A 20,004-nucleotide genomic window follows, 5' to 3' on the forward strand; every position below is an offset into this window, starting at 1 on the left:
CAGAAGAATAAGAAAAATGTATTAATATATACCAGATACTGGGATCCACTGGGTTAATTCTGAGAAGTTGATTCAATTATTTACAAAGGGGGAAAGTTAACCTTGCAATAGTATAGTAACACCAGTTACAGCAGTTCAAATTGGACCCCTAGCAACCCGATATCACTTTTTTATGCAGCAATATGGGGCTACAACAAATTGCTGCTAGTTTGGAACTACCATAAGTGTGGCTTATAGTCCGTTACTCACAGGAAATGTGGTGAATCAGCTCTTTGAATTAACCCCAAATTGTTTGCATGTAATTTTCAAGATAACTATATGTAACTCAGCATTCCTCTGGGGCATCAGAAGAAAATAAAAACAGTGAAGAATTTTGGTCAGGAATGTTATTCTTCACTTGATATATTGCAGCAAATTTTGGTTCCAAAATCTAATCTGGAGAATGCGGGCATCGATCCCACTACCTCTCGCATGCTAAGCGAGCGCTCTACCATTTGAGCTAATTCCCCTTTGATGTTAAAATCATTTGCACCACTTACTCCAGGAGGACTGGATTACATTTAGAGATAACATCTCAAAAACATCCATTAGCCTCAAATTTAGTGAAATCCCATTATCGTTGGTATTTAGTACCTTAATGATTTCATAAAATGTTTCCTTCTTTATCACCATTGTGTTGGAGACTTTGTGGGGCTGAGGAAACTGTCCCACATCTGGTGGCACTGTCACAACTTACTTCCATTGTGAACAGAGATACATTGTCTTACTTTCCTTCTCATAGGAATTTTAATGCCCAACTCCCTGTCATATTCCCTTTTATCACATTATATTTCTGATATTCCTAAGTATACCCACAAATTTTTAACGCATATTTTGAGTGCTACCAAATGCCATATAGCTTTATATTGAAAAAACTCAGTTCCACCATTCTCTATCTTCATTATAAATACAATATGGCACACCTATCATTGTGAATACATCACTAGAATTTTTCATAACACTGCAAATAAGTTCTCATATTCTTGGATCCTTGGACTAACTGAAATCCCCCTATTTCAACCCTTTTATAACTGGATTGATTCGCCCCCATCATGACTAAGATATTTTCACACCCTGACAAAATTCTCAATTCACAGGGTATAATCCTGTTATTTCTTACTTTGCACAAGTTCATATTATAGTGTCCATTTGTAAGAAATGATCCAAGTTAGAAACTTTTAAGCAGTTTAAGTTCAGTTCTGCTGGTTCATCTTCCCTTACTGATAATATCCATTAGAAAGCACTTTCACGTGTCTCTGTGGCGCAATTGCTTAACACGTTCAGTTGTTAACCAAAAGTTTGGTGATTCAAGCCCACCCAGGGATGTGTTTAGTATTTGTTATTCTGTGGCAGAAGGATTTTATATTTGACAAAATTTACCAGCCATTTGTTTACGTTTTACCTCAATGCACAAACTTACATGGAAATCAACAGCTATGACTTTACTAACTCTACATCCATGGCTTTCCAGCTAGTGTTAGATAATACTAGAAAGAACTTTACAAATTGAAAACAAGTGATCAGTCCTAAGAAGATATAGAGAATAAGCTAAAAATTCACAGTGACTTTTAGCCAGAAGAATAAGAAAAATGTATTAACATATACCAGATACTGGGATCCACTGGGTTAATTCTGAGAAGTTGATTCAATTACTTACAAAGGGGGTAAGTTAACCTTGCAACAGTATAGTAACACCAGTTACATCAGTTGAAATTGGACCCCTAGCAACCCGATATCACTTTTTTATGCAGCATTATGGGGCTTCAACAAATTGCTGCAAGTTTGGAGCTACCATAAGTGTGGCTTATAGTCAGTTACTCACAGGAAATGTGGTGTATCAGCTCTTTGAATCAACCCCAAATTGTTTCCATGTAATTTTCAAGATAACTATATGTAACTCAGCATTCCTCTGGGGCATCAGAAGAAAATAAAAACAGTGAAGAATTTTGGTCAGGAATGTTATTCTTCACTTGATATATTGCAGCAAATTTTGGTTCCAAAAAGTTATCTGGAGAATGCGGGCATCAATCCCGCTACCTCTCGCATGCTAAGCGAGCGCTCTACCATTTGAGCTAATTCCCCTTTGATGTTAAAACCATTTGCACCACTTACACCAGGAGGACTGGATTACATTTAGAGATAACATCTCAAAAACATCCATTAGCCTCAAATTTAGTGAAATCCCATTATTGTTGGTATTTAGTACCTTAATGATTTCATAAAATGTTTCCTTCTTTATCACCATTGTGTTGGAGATTTTGTGGGGCTGAGGAAACTGTCCCACATCTGGTGGCACTGTCACAACTTACATCCATTGTGAACAGAGATACATTGTCTTACTTTCCTTCTCATAGGAATTTTAATGCCCAACTCCCTGTCATATTCCCTTTTATCTCATTATATTTCTGATATTCCTAAGTATACCCACAATTTTATAACGCATATTTTGAGTGCTACCAAATGCCATATAGCTTTATATTGAAAAAACTCAGTTCCACCATTCTCTATCTTCATTATAAATACAATATGGCACACCTATCATTGTGAATACATCACTAGAATGTTTCATAACACTGCAAATAAGTTCTCATATTCTTGGATCCTTGGACTAACTGAAATCCCCCTATTTCAACCCTTTTATAACTGGATTGATTCGTCCCCATCATGACTAAGATATTTTCACACCCTGACAAAATTCTCAATTCACAGGGTATAATCCTGTTATTTCTTACTTTGCACAAGTTCATATTATAGTGTCCATTTGTAAGAAATGATCCAAGTTAGAAACTTTTAAGCAGTTTAAGTTCAGTTCTGCTGGTTCATCTTCCCTTACTGATAATATCCATTAGGAAGCCCTTTCACGTGTCTCTGTGGTGCAATTGCTTAACGCGTTCAGTTGTTAATCAAAAGTTTGGTGGTTCAAGCCCACCCAGGAACGTCTTTAGTATTTGTTATTCTGTGGCAGGAGGATTCTATATTTGACAAAATTTACCAGCCATTTGTCTACATTTTACCTCAATGCACAAACTTACATGGAAATTAACAGCTATGACTTTACTAACTCTACATCCATGGCTTTCCAGCTAGTGTTAGATAATACTAGAAAGAACTTTACAAATTGAAAACAAGTGATCAGTCCTAAGAAGATATAGAGAATAAGCTAAAAATTCACGGTGACTTTTAGCCAGAAGAATAAGAAAAATGTATTAATATATACCAGATACTGGGATCCACTGGGTTAATTCTGAGAAGTTGATTCAATTATTTACAAAGGGGGAAAGTTAACCTTGCAACAGTATAGTAACACCAGTTACAGCAGTTCAAATTGGACCCCTAGCAACCCGATATCACTTTTTTATGCAGCATTATGGGGCTACAACAAATTGCTGCTAGTTTGGAACTACCATAAGTGTGGCTTATAGTCCGTTACTCACAGGAAATGTGGTGAATCAGCTCTTTGAATTAACCCCAAATTGTTTGCATGTAATTTTCAAGATAACTATATGTAACTCAGCATTCCTCTGGGGCATCAGAAGAAAATAAAAACAGTGAAGAATTTTGGTCAGGAATGTTATTCTTCACTTGATATATTGCAGCAAATTTTGGTTCCAAAATCTAATCTGGAGAATGCGGGCATCGATCCCACTACCTCTCGCATGCTAAGCGAGCGCTCTACCATTTGAGCTAATTCCCCTTTGATGTTCAAATCATTTGCACCACTTACACCAGGAGGACTGGATTACATTTAGAGATAACATCTCAAAAACATCCATTAGCCTCAAATTTAGTGAAATCCCATTATCGTTGGTATTTAGTACCTTAATGATTTCATAAAATGTTTCCTTCTTTATCACCATTGTGTTGGAGACTTTGTGGGGCTGAGGAAACTGTCCCACATCTGGTGGCACTGTCACAACTTACATCCATTGTGAACAGAGATACATTGTCTTACTTTCCTTCTCATAGGAATTTTAATGCCCAACTCCCTGTCATATTCCTTTTTATCTCATTATATTTCTGATATTCCTAAGTATACCCACAATTTTATAACGCATATTTTGAGTGCTACCAAATGCCATATAGCTTTATATTGAAAAAACTCAGTTCCACCATTCTCTATCTTCATTATAAATACAATATGGCACACCTATCATTGTGAATACATCACTAGAATTTTTCATAACACTGCAAATAAGTTCTCATATTCTTGGATCCTTGGACTAACTGAAATCCCCCTATTTCAACCCTTTTATAACTGGATTGATTCGCCCCCATCATGACTAAGATATTTTCACACCCTGACAAAATTCTCAATTCACAGGGTATAATCCTGTAATTTCTTACTTTGCACAAGTTCATATTATAGTGTCCATTTGTAAGAAATGATCCAAGTTAGAAACTTTTAAGCAGTTTAAGTTCAGTTCTGCTGGTTCATCTTCCCTTACTGATAATAACCATTAGAAAGCCCTTTCACGTGTCTCTGTGGTGCAATTGCTTAACGCGTTCAGTTGTTAATCAAAAGTTTGGTGGTTCAATCCCACCCAGGAACGTCTTTAGTATTTGTTATTCTGTGGCAGGAGGATTCTATATTTGACAAAATTTACCAGCCATTTGTCTACATTTTACCTCAATGCACAAACTTACATGGAAATTAACAGCTATGACTTTACTAACTCTACATCCATGGCTTTCCAGCTAGTGTTAGATAATACTAGAAAGAACTTTACAAATTGAAAACAAGTGATCAGTCCTAAGAAGATATAGAGAATAAGCTAAAAATTCACGGTGACTTTTAGCCAGAAGAATAAGAAAAATGTATTAATATATACCAGATACTGGGATCCACTGGGTTAATTCTGAGAAGTTGATTCAATTATTTACAAAGGGGGAAAGTTAACCTTGCAACAGTATAGTAACACCAGTTACAGCAGTTCAAATTAGACCCCTAGCAACCCGATATCACTTTTTTATGCAGCATTATGGGGCTACAACAAATTGCTGCTAGTTTGGAACTGCCATAAGTGTGGCTTATAGTCCGTTACTCACAGGAAATGTGGTGAATCAGCTCTTTGAATTAACCCCAAATTGTTTGCATGTAATTTTCAAGATAACTATATGTAACTCAGCATTCCTCTGGGGCATCAGAAGAAAATAAAAACACTGAAGAATTTTGGTCAGGAATGTTATTCTTCACTTGATATATTGCAGCAAATTTTGGTTCCAAAATCTAATCTGGAGAATGCGGGCATCGATCCCACTACCTCTCGCATGCTAAGCGAGCGCTCTACCATTTGAGCTAATTCCCCTTTGTTGTTAAAACCATTTACACCACTTACACCAGGAAGACTGGATTACATTTAGAGATAACATCTCAAAAACATCCATTAGCGTCAAATTTAGTGAAATCCCATTATCGTTGGTATTTAGTACCTTAATGATTTCATAAAATGTTTCCTTCTTTATCACCATTGTGTTGGAGACTTTGTGGGGCTGAGGAAACTGTCCCACATCTGGTGGCACTGTCACAACTTAATTCCATTGTGAACAGAGATACATTGTCTTACTTTCCTTCTCATAGGAATTTTAATGCCCAACTCCCTGTCATATTCTCTTTTATCTCATTATATTTCTGATATTCCTAGGTATACCCACAAATTTATAACGCATATTTTCAGTGCTACCAAATGCCATATAGCTTTATATTGAAAAAACTCAGTTCCACCATTCTCTATCTTCATTATAAATACAATATGGCACACCTATCATTGTGAATACATCACTAGAATTTTTCATAACACTGCAAATAAGTTCTCATATTCTTGGATCCTTGGACTAACTGAAATCCCCCTATTTCAACCCTTTTATAACTGGATTGATTCGCCCCCATCATGACTAAGATATTTTCACACCCTGACAAAATTCTCAATTCACAGGGTATAATCCTGTTATTTCTTACTTTGCACAAGTTCATATTATAGTGTCCATTTGTAAGAAATGATCCAAGTTAGAAACTTTTAAGCAGTTTAAGTTCAGTTCTGCTGGTTCATCTTCCATTAATGATAATATCCATTAGGAAGCACTTTCACGTGTCTTTGTGGCGCAATTGCTTAACGCGTTCAGTTGTTAATCAAAAGTTTGGTGGTTCAAGCCCACCCAGGAATGTCTTTAGTATTTGTTATTCTGTGGCAGGAGGATTCTATATTTGACAAAATTTACCAGCCATTTGTCTACATTTTACCTCAATGCACAAACTTACATGGAAATTAACAGCTATGACTTTACTAACTCTACATCAATGGCTTTCCAGCTAGTGTTAGATAATACTAGAAAGAACTTTACAAATTGAAAACAAGTGATCAGTCCTAAGAAGATATAGAGAATAAGCTAAAAATTCACAGTGACTTTTAGCCAGAAGAATAAGAAAAATGTATTAATATATACCAGATACTGGGATCCACTGGGTTAATTCTGAGAAGTTGATTCAATTATTTACAAAGGGGGAAAGTTAACCTTGCAACAGAATAGTAACACCAGTTACAGCAGTTCAAATTGGACCCCTAGCAACCCGATATCTTTTTTTTATGCAGCATTATGGGGCTACAACAAATTGCTGCTAGTTTGGAACTACCATAAGTGTGGCTTATAGTCAGTAACTCACAGGAAATGTGGTGAATCAGCTCTTTGAATCAACCCCAAATTGTTTGCATGTAATTTTCAAGATAACTATATGTAACTCAGCATTCCTCTGGGGCATCAGAAGAAAATAAAAACAGTGAAGAATTTTGGTCAGGAATGTTATTCTTCACTTGATATATTGCAGCAAATTTTGGTTCCAAAATCTAATCTGGAGAATGTGGGCATCGATCCCACTACCTCTCGCATGCTAAGCGAGCGCTCTACCATTTGAGCTAATTCCCTTTGATGTTAAAACCATTTACACCACTTACACCAGGAAGACTGGATTACATTTAGAGATAACATCTCAAAAACATCCATTAGCCTCAAATTTAGTGAAATCCCATTATCGTTGGTATTTAGTACCTTAATGATTTCATAAAATGTTTCCTTCTTTATCACCATTGTGTTGGAGACTTTGTGGGGCTGAGGAAACTGTCCCACATCTGGTGGCACTGTCACAACTTACTTCCATTGTGAACAGAGATACATTGTCTTACTTTCCTTCTCATAGGAATTTTAATGCCCAACTCCCTGTCATATTCCCTTTTATCACATTATATTTCTGATATTCCTAAGTATACCCACAAATTTTTAACGCATATTTTGAGTGCTACCAAATGCCATATAGCTTTATATTGAAAAAACTCAGTTCCACCATTCTCTATCTTCATTATAAATACAATATGGCACACCTATCATTGTGAATACATCACTAGAATTTTTCATAACACTGCAAATAAGTTCTCATATTCTTGGATCCTTGGACTAACTGAAATCCCCCTATTTCAACCCTTTTATAACTGGATTGATTTGCCCCCATCATGACTAAGATATTTTCACACCCTGACAAAATTCTCAATTCACAGGGTATAATCCTGTTATTTCTTACTTTGCACAAGTTCATATTATAGTGTCCATTTGTAAGAAATGATCCAAGTTAGAAACTTTTAAGCAGTTTAAGTTCAGTTCTGCTGGTTCATCTTCCCTTACTGATAATATCCATTAGAAAGCACTTTCACGTGTCTCTGTGGCGCAATTGCTTAACACGTTCAGTTGTTAACCAAAAGTTTGGTGATTCAAGCCCACCCAGGGATGTGTTTAGTATTTGTTATTCTGTGGCAGAAGGATTTTATATTTGACAAAATTTACCAGCCATTTGTTTACGTTTTACCTCAATACACAAACTTACATGGAAATCAACAGCTATGACTTTACTAACTCTACATCCATGGCTTTCCAGCTAGTGTTAGATAATACTAGAAAGAACTTTACAAATTGAAAACAAGTGATCAGTCCTAAGAAGATATAGAGAATAAGCTAAAAATTCACAGTGACTTTTAGCCAGAAGAATAAGAAAAATGTATTAACATATACCAGATACTGGGATCCACTGGGTTAATTCTGAGTAGTTGATTCAATTACTTACAAAGGGGGTAAGTTAACCTTGCAACAGTATAGTAACACCAGTTACATCAGTTGAAATTGGACCCCTAGCAACCCGATATCACTTTTTTATGCAGCATTATGGGGCTTCAACAAATTGCTGCAAGTTTGGAGCTACCATAAGTGTGGCTTATAGTCAGTTACTCACAGGAAATGTGGTGTATCAGCTCTTTGAATCAACCCCAAATTGTTTCCATGTAATTTTCAAGATAACTATATGTAACTCAGCATTCCTCTGGGGCATCAGAAGAAAATAAAAACAGTGAAGAATTTTGGTCTGGAATGTTATTCTTCACTTGATATATTGCAGCAAATTTTGGTTCCAAAAAGTTATCTGGAGAATGCGGGCATCGATCCCGCTACCTCTCGCATGCTAAGCGAGCGCTCTACCATTTGAGTTAATTCCCCTTTGATGTTAAAACCATTTACACCACTTACACCAGGAAGACTGGATTACATTTAGAGATAACATCTCAAAAACATCCATTAGCCTCAAATTTAGTGAAATCCCATTATCGTTGGTATTTAGTACCTTAATGATTTCATAAAATGTTTCCTTCTTTATCACCATTGTGTTGGAGACTTTGTGGGGCTGAGGAAACTGTCCCACATCTGGTGGCACTGTCACAACTTACTTCCATTGTGAACAGAGATACATTGTCTTACTTTCCTTCTCATAGGAATTTTAATGCCCAACTCCCTGTCATATTCCCTTTTATCACATTATATTTCTGATATTCCTAAGTATACCCACAAATTTTTAACGCATATTTTGAGTGCTACCAAATGCCATATAGCTTTATATTGAAAAAACTCAGTTCCACCATTCTCTATCTTCATTATAAATACAATATGGCACACCTATCATTGTGAATACATCACTAGAATTTTTCATAACACTGCAAATAAGTTCTCATATTCTTGGATCCTTGGACTAACTGAAATCCCCCTATTTCAACCCTTTTATAACTGGATTGATTTGCCCCCATCATGACTAAGATATTTTCACACCCTGACAAAATTCTCAATTCACAGGGTATAATCCTGTTATTTCTTACTTTGCACAAGTTCATATTATAGTGTCCATTTGTAAGAAATGATCCAAGTTAGAAACTTTTAAGCAGTTTAAGTTCAGTTCTGCTGGTTCATCTTCCCTTACTGATAATATCCATTAGAAAGCACTTTCACATGTCTCTGTGGCGCAATTGCTTAACACGTTCAGTTGTTAACCAAAAGTTTGGTGATTCAAGCCCACCCAGGGATGTGTTTAGTATTTGTTATTCTGTGGCAGAAGGATTTTATATTTGACAAAATTTACCAGCCATTTGTTTACGTTTTACCTCAATACACAAACTTACATGGAAATCAACAGCTATGACTTTACTAACTCTACATCCATGGCTTTCCAGCTAGTGTTAGATAATACTAGAAAGAACTTTACAAATTGAAAACAAGTGATCAGTCCTAAGAAGATATAGAGAATAAGCTAAAAATTCACAGTGACTTTTAGCCAGAAGAATAAGAAAAATGTATTAACATATACCAGATACTGGGATCCACTGGGTTAATTCTGAGAAGTTGATTCAATTACTTACAAAGGGGGTAAGTTAACCTTGCAACAGTATAGTAACACCAGTTACATCAGTTGAAATTGGACCCCTAGCAACCCGATATCACTTTTTTATGCAGCATTATGGGGCTTCAACAAATTGCTGCAAGTTTGGAGCTACCATAAGTGTGGCTTATAGTCAGTTACTCACAGGAAATGTGGTGTATCAGCTCTTTGAATCAACCCCAAATTGTTTCCATGTAATTTTCAAGATAACTATATGTAACTCAGCATTCCTCTGGGGCATCAGAAGAAAATAAAAACAGTGAAGAATTTTGGTCTGGAATGTTATTCTTCACTTGATATATTGCAGCAAATTTTGGTTCCAAAAAGTTATCTGGAGAATGCAGGCATCGATCCCGCTACCTCTCGCATGCTTAGCGAGCGCTCTACCATTCGAGCTAATTCCCCTTTGATGTTAAAACCATTTGCACCACTTACACCAGGAGGACTGGATTACATTGAGAGATAACATCTCAAAAACATCCATTAGCCTCAAATTTAGTGAAATCCCATTATCGTTGGTATTTAGTACCTTAATGATTTCATAAAATGTTTCCTTCTTTATCACCATTGTGTTGGAGACTTTGTGGGGCTGAGGAAACTGTCCCACATCTGGTGGCACTGTCACAACTTACATCCATTGTGAACAGAGATACATTGTCTTACTTTCCTTCTCATAGGAATTTTAATGCCCAACTCCCTGTCATTCCCTTTTATCTCATTATATTTCTGATATTCCTAAGTATACCCACAATTTTATAACGCATATTTTGAGTGCTACCAAATGCCATATAGCTTTATATTGAAAAAACTCAGTTCCACCATTCTCTATCTTCATTATAAATACAATATGGCACACCTATCATTGTGAATACATCACTAGAATTTTTCATAACACTGCAAATAAGTTCTCATATTCTTGGATCCTTGGACTAACTGAAATCCCCCTATTTCAACCCTTTTATAACTGGATTGATTCGCCCCCATCATGACTAAGATATTTTCACACCCTGACAAAATTCTCAATTCACAGGGTATAATCCTGTTATTTCTTACTTTGCACAAGTTCATATTATAGTGTCCATTTGTAAGAAATGATCCAAGTTAGAAACTTTTAAGCAGTTTAAGTTCAGTTCTGCTGGTTCATCTTCCCTTACTGATAATATCCATTAGAAAGCACGTTCACGTGTCTCTGTGGCACAATTGCTTAACACGTTCAGTTGTTAACCAAAAGTTTGGTGTTTCAAGCCCACCCAGGGATGTGTTTAGTATTTGTTATTCTGTGGGAGGAGGATTCTATATTTGACAAAATTTACCAGCCATTTGTTTACATTTTACCTCAATGCACAAACTTACATGGAAATTAACAGCTATGACTTTACTAACTCTACATCCATGGCTTTCCAGCTAGTGTTAGATAATACTAGAAAGAACTTTACAAATTGAAAACAAGTGATCAGTCCTAAGAAGATATAGAGAATAAGCTAAAAATTCACAGTGACTTTTAGCCAGAAGAATAAGAAAAATGTATTAATATATACCAGATACTGGGATCCACTGGGTTAATTCTGAGAAGTTGATTCAATTATTTACAAAGGGGGAAAGTTAACCTTGCAACAGAATAGTAACACCAGTTACAGCAGTTCAAATTGGACCCCTAGCAACCCGATATCTTTTTTTTATGCAGCATTATGGGGCTACAACAAATTGCTGCTAGTTTGGAACTACCATAAGTGTGGCTTATAGTCAGTTACTCACAGGAAATGTGGTGAATCAGCTCTTTGAATCAACCCCAAATTGTTTGCATGTAATTTTCAAGATAACTATATGTAACTCAGCATTCCTCTGGGGCATCAGAAGAAAATAAAAACAGTGAAGAATTTTGGTCAGGAATGTTATTCTTCACTTGATATATTGCAGCAAATTTTGGTTCCAAAATCTAATCTGGAGAATGTGGGCATCGATCCCACTACCTCTCGCATGCTTAGCGAGCGCTCTACCATTTGAGCTAATTCCCCTTTGATGTTAAAACCATTTACACCACTTACACCAGGAAGACTGGATTACATTTAGAGATAACATCTCAAAAACATCCATTAGCCTCAAATTTAGTGAAATCCCATTATCGTTGGTATTTAGTACCTTAATGATTTCATAAAATGTTTCCTTCTTTATCACCATTGTGTTGGAGACTTTGTGGGGCTGAGGAAACTGTCCCACATCTGGTGGCACTGTCACAACTTACTTCCATTGTGAACAGAGATACATTGTCTTACTTTCCTTCTCATAGGAATTTTAATGCCCAACTACCTGTCATATTCCCTTTTATCACATTATATTTCTGATATTCCTAAGTATACCCACAAATTTTTAACGCATATTTTGAGTGCTACCAAATGCCATATAGCTTTATATTGAAAAAACTCAGTTCCACCATTCTCTATCTTCATTATAAATACAATATGGCACACCTATCATTGTGAATGCATCACTAGAATTTTTCATAACACTGCAAATAAGTTCTCATATTCTTGGATCCTTGGACTAACTGAAATCCCCCTATTTCAACCCTTTTATAACTGGATTGATTCGCCCCCATCATGACTAAGATATTTTCACACCCTGACAAAATTCTCAATTCACAGGGTATAATCCTGTTATTTCTTACTTTGCACAAGTTCATATTATAGTGTCCATTTGTAAGAAATGATCCAAGTTAGAAACTTTTAAGCAGTTTAAGTTCAGTTCTACTGGTTCATCTTCCCTTACTGATAATATCCATTAGTAAACTCTTTTAAATGTCTCTGTGGTGCAATTGGTTAGTGTGTTTGGCTGTTAACTGAAAGGTTGGTGGTTCAAGTCCACCCAGGAATGTGTTTAGTATTTGTTATTCTGTGGCAGGAGGATTCTATATTTGACAAAATTTACCAGCCATTTGTCTTCATTTTACCTCAATACTCAAACTTACATGGAAATTAACCGCTATGACTTTACTAACTCTACATCCATGGCTTTCCAGCTAGTGTTAGATAATACTAGAACGAACTTTACATATTGAAAACAAGTGATCAGTCCTAAGAAGAGATAGAGAATAAGCTAAAAATTCACGGTGACTTTTAGCCAGAAGAATAAGAAAAATGTATTAACATATACCAGATACTGGGATCCACTGGGTTAATTCTGAGAAGTTGATTCAATTATTTACAAAGGGGGTAAGTTAACCTTGCAACAGTATAGTAACACCAGTTACATCAGTTGAAATTGGACCCCTAGCAACCCGATATCACTTTTTTATGCAGCATTATGGGGCTTCAACAAATTGCTGCAAGTTTGGAGCTACCATAAGTGTGGCTTATAGTCAGTTACTCATAGGAAATGTGGTGTATCAGCTCTTTGAATCAACCCCAAATTGTTTCCATGTAATTTTCAAGATAACTATATGTAACTCAGCATTCCTCTGGGGCATCAGAAGAAAATAAAAACAGTGAAGAATTTTGGTCAGGAATGTTATTCTTCACTTGATATATTGCAGCAAATTTTGGTTCCAAAAAGTTATCTGGAGAATGCGGGCATCGATCCCGCTACCTCTCGCATGCTAAGCGAGCGCTCTACCATTTGAGCTAATTCCCCTTTGATGTTAAAACCATTTACACCACTTACACCAGGAGGACTGGATTACATTTAGAGATAACATCTCAAAAACATCCATTAGCCTCAAATTTAGTGAAATCCCATTATCGTTGGTATTTAGTACCTTAATGATTTCATAAAATGTTTCCTTCTTTATCACCATTGTGTTGGAGACTTTGTGGGGCTGAGGAAACTGTCCCACATCTGGTGGCACTGTCACAACTTACTTCCATTGTGAACAGAGATACATTGTCTTACTTTCCTTCTCATAGGAATTTTAATGCCCAACTCCCTGTCATATTCCCTTTTATCTCATTATATTTCTGACATTCCTAAGTATACCCACAAATTTATAACGCATATTTTGAGAGCTACCAAATGCCATATAGCTTTATATTGAAAAAACTCAGTTCCACCATTCTCTATCTTTATTATAAATACAATTTGGCACATCTATCATTGTGAATACATAACTAGAATTTTTCATAGCACTGCAAATAAGTTCTCATATTCTTGGATCCTTGGACTAACTGAAATCCCCCTATTTCAACCCTTTTATAACTGGATTGAATCGCCCCCATCATGACTAAGATATTTTCACACCCTGACAAAATTCTCAATTCACAGGGTATAATCCTGTTATTTCTTACTTTGCACAAGTTAATATTATAGTGTCCATTTGTAAGAAATGATCCAAGTTAGAAACTTTTAAGCAGTTTAAGTTCAGTTCTGCTGGTTCATCTTCCCTTAATGATAATATCCATTAGGAAGCACTTTCACGTGTCTTTGTGGCGCAATTGCTTATCGCGTTCAGTTGTTAACCAAAAGTTTGGTGGCTCAAGCTCACCCAGGAACTTGTTTAGTATTTGTTATTCTGTGGAAGGAGGATTCTATATTTGAAAAAATTTACCAGCCATTTGTCTACATTTTACCTCAATACACAAACTTACATGGAAATTAACAGCTATGACTTTACTAACTCTACATCCATGGCTTTCCAGCTAGTGTTAGATAATACTAGAAAGAACTTTACAAATTGAAAACAAGTGATCAGTCCTAAGAAGATATAGAGAATAAGCTAAAAATTCACGGTGACTTTTAGCCAGAAGAAATAGAAAAATGTATTAACATATACCAGATACTGGGATCCACTGGGTTAATTCTGAGAAGTTGATTCAATTATTTACAAAGGGGGTAAGTTAACCTTGCAACAGTATAGTAACACCAGTTACATCAGTTGAAATTGGACCCCTAGCAACCCGATTTCACTTTTTTATGCAGCATTATGGGGCTTCAACAAATTGCTGCAAGTTTGGAGCTACCATAAGTGTGGCTTATAGTCAGTTACTCACAGGAAATGTGGTGTATCAGCTCTTTGAATCAACCCCAAATTGTTTCCATGTAATTTTCAAGATAACTATATGTAACTCAGCATTCCTCTGGGGCATCAGAAGAAATTAAAAACAGTGAAGAATTTTGGTCAGGAATGTTATTCTTCACTTGATATATTGCAGCAAATTTTGGTTCCAAAAAGTTATCTGGAGAATGCGGGCATCTATCCCGCTACCTCTCGCATGCTAAGCGAGCGCTCTACCATTTGAGCTAATTCCCCTTTGATGTTAAAACCATTTGCACCACTTACACCAGGAGGACTGGATTACATTTAGAGATAACATCTCAAAAACATCCATTAGCCTCAAGTTTAGTGAAATCCGATTATCGTTGGTATTTAGTACCTTAATGATTTCATAAAATGTTTCCTTCTTTATCACCATTGTGTTGGAGACTTTGTGGGGCTGAGGAAACTGTCCCACATCTGGTGGCACTGTCACAACTTACTTCCATTGTGAACAGAGATACATTGTCTTACTTTCCTTCTCATAGGAATTTTAATGCCCAACTCCCTGTCATATTCCCTTTTATCTCAATATATTTCTGACATTCCTAAGTATACCCACAAATTTATAACGCATATTTTGAGTGCTACCAAATGCCATATAGCTTTATATTGAAAAAACTCAGTTCCACCATTCTCTATCTTTATTATAAATACAATTTGGCACATCTATCATTGTGAATACATAACTTGAATTTTTCATAACACTGCAAATAAGTTCTCATATTCTTGGATCCTTGGACTAACTGAAATAACCCTATTTCAACCCTTTTATAACTGGATTGATTCACCCCCATCATGACTAAGATATTTTCACACCCTGACAAAATTCTCAATTCACAGGGTATAATCCTGTTATTTCTTACTTTGCACAAGTTCATATTATAGTGTCCATTTGTAAGAAATGATCCAAGTTAGAAACTTTTAAGCAGTTTAAGTTCAGTTCTGCTGGTTCATCTTCCCTTACTGATAATATCCATTAGAAAGCACGTTCACGTGTCTCTGTGGCACAATTGCTTAACACGTTCAGTTGTTAACCAAAAGTTTGGTGTTTCAAGCCCACCCAGGGATGTGTTTAGTATTTGTTATTCTGTGGGAGGAGGATTCTATATTTGACAAAATTTACCAGCCATTTGTTTACATTTTACCTCAATGCACAAACTTACATGGAAATTAACAGCTATGACTTTACTAACTCTACATCCATGGCTTTCCAGCTAGTGTTAGATAATACTAGAAAGAACTTTACAAATTGAAAACAAGTGATCAGTCCTAAGAAGATATAGAGAATAAGCTAAAAATTCACAGTGACTTTTAGCCAGAAGAATAAGAAAAATGTATTAATATATACCAGATACTGGGATCCACTGGGTTAATTCTGAGAAGTTGATTCAATTATTTACAAAGGGGGAAAGTTAACCTTGCAACAGAATAGTAACACCAGTTACAGCAGTTCAAATTGGACCCCTAGCAACCCGATATCTTTTTTTTATGCAGCATTATGGGGCTACAACAAATTGCTGCTAGTTTGGAACTACCATAAGTGTGGCTTATAGTCAGTTACTCACAGGAAATGTGGTGAATCAGCTCTTTGAATCAACCCCAAATTGTTTGCATGTAATTTTCAAGATAACTATATGTAACTCAGCATTCCTCTGGGGCATCAGAAGAAAATAAAAACAGTGAAGAATTTTGGTCAGGAATGTTATTCTTCACTTGATATATTGCAGCAAATTTTGGTTCCAAAATCTAATCTGGAGAATGTGGGCATCGATCCCACTACCTCTCGCATGCTAAGCGAGCGCTCTACCATTTGAGCTAATTCCCTTTGATGTTAAAACCATTTACACCACTTACACCAGGAAGACTGGATTACATTTAGAGATAACATCTCAAAAACATCCATTAGCCTCAAATTTAGTGAAATCCCATTATCGTTGGTATTTAGTACCTTAATGATTTCATAAAATGTTTCCTTCTTTATCACCATTGTGTTGGAGACTTTGTGGGGCTGAGGAAACTGTCCCACATCTGGTGGCACTGTCACAACTTACTTCCATTGTGAACAGAGATACATTGTCTTACTTTCCTTCTCATAGGAATTTTAATGCCCAACTCCCTGTCATATTCCCTTTTATCACATTATATTTCTGATATTCCTAAGTATACCCACAAATTTTTAACGCATATTTTGAGTGCTACCAAATGCCATATAGCTTTATATTGAAAAAACTCAGTTCCACCATTCTCTATCTTCATTATAAATACAATATGGCACACCTATCATTGTGAATACATCACTAGAATTTTTCATAACACTGCAAATAAGTTCTCATATTCTTGGATCCTTGGACTAACTGAAATCCCCCTATTTCAACCCTTTTATAACTGGATTGATTCGCCCCCATCATGACTAAGATATTTTCACACCCTGACAAAATTCTCAATTCACAGGGTATAATCCTGTTATTTCTTACTTTGCACAAGTTCATATTATAGTGTCCATTTGTAAGAAATGATCCAAGTTAGAAACTTTTAAGCAGTTTAAGTTCAGTTCTACTGGTTCATCTTCCCTTACTGATAATATCCATTAGTAAACTCTTTTACGTGTCTCTGTGGTGCAATTGGTTAGTGTGTTTGGCTGTTAACTGAAAGGTTGGTGGTTCAAGTCCACCCAGGAATGTGTTTAGTATTTGTTATTCTGTGGCAGGAGGATTCTATATTTGACAAAATTTACCAGCCATTTGTGTTCATTTTACCTCAATACTCAAACTTACATGGAAATTAACCGCTATGACTTTACTAACTCTACATCCATGGCTTTCCAGCTAGTGTTAGATAATACTAGAACGAACTTTACATATTGAAAACAAGTGATCAGTCCTAAGAAGAGATAGAGAATAAGGTAAAAATTCACGGTGACTTTTAGCCAGAAGAATAAGAAAAATGTATTAACATATACCAGATACTGGGATCCACTGGGTTAATTCTGAGAAGTTGATTCAATTATTTACAAAGGGGGTAAGTTAACCTTGCAACAGTATAGTAACACCAGTTACATCAGTTGAAATTGGACCCCTAGCAACCCGATATCACTTTTTTATGCAGCATTATGGGGCTTCAACAAATTGCTGCAAGTTTGGAGCTACCATAAGTGTGGCTTATAGTCAGTTACTCACAGGAAATGTGGTGTATCAGCTCTTTGAATCAACCCCAAATTGTTTCCATGTAATTTTCAAGATAACTATATGTAACTCAGCATTCCTCTGGGGCATCAGAAGAAAATAAAAACAGTGAAGAATTTTGGTCAGGAATGTTATTCTTCACTTGATATATTGCAGCAAATTTTGGTTCCAAAAAGTTATCTGGAGAATGCGGGCATCGATCCCGCTACCTCTCGCATGCTAAGCGAGCGCTCTACCATTTGAGCTAATTCCCCTTTGATGTTAAAACCATTTGCACCACTTACACCAGGAGGACTGGATTACATTTAGAGATAACATCTCAAAAACATCCATTAGCCTCAAATTTAGTGAAATCCCATTATCGTTGGTATTTAGTACCTTAATGATTTCATAAAATGTTTCCTTCTTTATCACTATTGTGTTGGAGACTTTGTGGGGCTGAGGAAACTGTCCCACATCTGGTGGCACTGTCACAACTTACATCCATTGTGAACAGATACATTGTCTTACTTTCCTGCTCATAGGAATTTTAATGCCCAACTCCCTGTCATATTCCCTTTTATCTCATTATATTTCTGATATTCCTAAGTATACCCACAATTTTATAACGCATATTTTGAGTGCTACCAAATGCCATATAGCTTTATATTGAAAAAACTCAGTTCCACCATTCTCTATCTTCATTATAAATACAATATGGCACACCTATCATTGTGAATACATCACTAGAAGTTTTCATAACACTGCAAATAAGTTCTCATATTCTTGGATCCTTGGACTAACTGAAATCCCCCTATTTCAACCCTTTTATAACTGGATTGATTCGCCCCCATCATGACTAAGATATTTTCACACCCTGACAAAATTCTCAATTCACAGGGTATAATCCTGTTATTTCTTACTTTGCACAAGTTCATATTATAGTGTCCATTTGTAAGAAATGATCCAAGTTAGAAACTTTTAAGCAGTTTAAGTTCAGTTCTGCTGGTTCATCTTCCCTTACTGATAATATCCATTAGAAAGCATTTTCACGTGTCTCTGTGGTGCAATTGCTTAACGCGTTCAGTTGTTAATCAAAAGTTTGGTGGTTCAAGCCCACCCAGGAACGTCTTTAGTATTTGTTATTCTGTGGCAGGAGGATTCTATATTTGACAAAATTTACCAGCCATTTGTCTACATTTTACCTCAATGCACAAACTTACATGGAAATTAACAGCTATGACTTTACTAACTCTACATCCATGGCTTTCCAGCTAGTGTTAGATAATACTAGAAAGAACTTTACAAATTGAAAACAAGTGATCAGTCCTAAGAAGATATTGAGAATAAGCTAAAAATTCATAGTGACTTTTAGCCAGAAGAATAAGAAAAATGTATTAATATATACCAGATACTGGGATCCACTGGGTTAATTTTGAGAAGTCGATTCAATTATTTACAAAGGGGGTAAGTTAACCTTGCAACAGTATAGTAACACCAGTTACAGCAGTTCAAATTGGACCCCTAGCAACCCGATATCACTTTTTTATGCAGCATTATGGGGCTACAACAAATTGCTGCAAGTTTGGAGCTACCATAAGTGTGGCTTATAGTCAGTTACTCACAGGAAATGTGGTGTATCAGCTCTTTGAATCAACCCCAAATTGTTTGCATGTAATTTTCAAGATAACTATATGTATCTCAGCATTCCTCTGGTGCATCAGAAGAAAATAAAAACAGTGAAGAATTTTGGTCAGGAATGTTATTCTTCACATGATATATTGCAGCAAATTTTGGTTCCAAAATCTTATCTGGAGAATGCGGGCATCGATCCCACTACCTCTTGCATGCTAAGCGAGCGCTCTGCCTTTTGAGCTAATTCCCCTTTGAGGTTAAAACCATTTACACCACTTACACCAGGAGGACTGGATTACATTTAGAGATAACATCTCAAAAACATCCATTAGCCTCAAGTTTAGTGAAATCCGATTATCGTTGGTATTTAGTACCTTAATGATTTCATAAAATGTTTCCTTCTTTAT

At 36.0% G+C, this 20,004-nt stretch overlaps 5 non-coding genes across 5 annotated transcripts; all 5 read right to left on the reverse strand.

The window, feature by feature from the left end:
• Positions 1 to 436: 436 nt before the first annotated feature.
• Positions 437 to 509, reverse strand: TRNAA-AGC (transfer RNA alanine (anticodon AGC)). The gene has a single exon. It is a non-coding gene; the product is annotated as a tRNA-Ala (tRNA).
• Positions 510 to 3,660: 3,151 nt separating this feature from the next.
• On the reverse strand, positions 3,661 to 3,733 carry TRNAA-AGC (transfer RNA alanine (anticodon AGC)). The gene has a single exon. It is a non-coding gene; the product is annotated as a tRNA-Ala (tRNA).
• Positions 3,734 to 5,272: 1,539 nt separating this feature from the next.
• TRNAA-AGC (transfer RNA alanine (anticodon AGC)) lies at positions 5,273 to 5,345 on the reverse strand. The gene has a single exon. It is a non-coding gene; the product is annotated as a tRNA-Ala (tRNA).
• A 7,984-nt stretch (positions 5,346 to 13,329) lies between these two features.
• TRNAA-AGC (transfer RNA alanine (anticodon AGC)) lies at positions 13,330 to 13,402 on the reverse strand. Its single transcript has one exon. It is a non-coding gene; the product is annotated as a tRNA-Ala (tRNA).
• A 4,762-nt stretch (positions 13,403 to 18,164) lies between these two features.
• Positions 18,165 to 18,237, reverse strand: TRNAA-AGC (transfer RNA alanine (anticodon AGC)). Its single transcript has one exon. It is a non-coding gene; the product is annotated as a tRNA-Ala (tRNA).
• Between the last annotated feature and the right edge of the window lie 1,767 nt (positions 18,238 to 20,004).

Source organism: Taudactylus pleione, unplaced genomic scaffold (genome assembly GCF_031769625.1).
Source record: "Taudactylus pleione unplaced genomic scaffold, aTauple2 ptg000174l, whole genome shotgun sequence".
Classification (NCBI taxonomy): domain Eukaryota; kingdom Metazoa; phylum Chordata; class Amphibia; order Anura; family Myobatrachidae; genus Taudactylus; species Taudactylus pleione.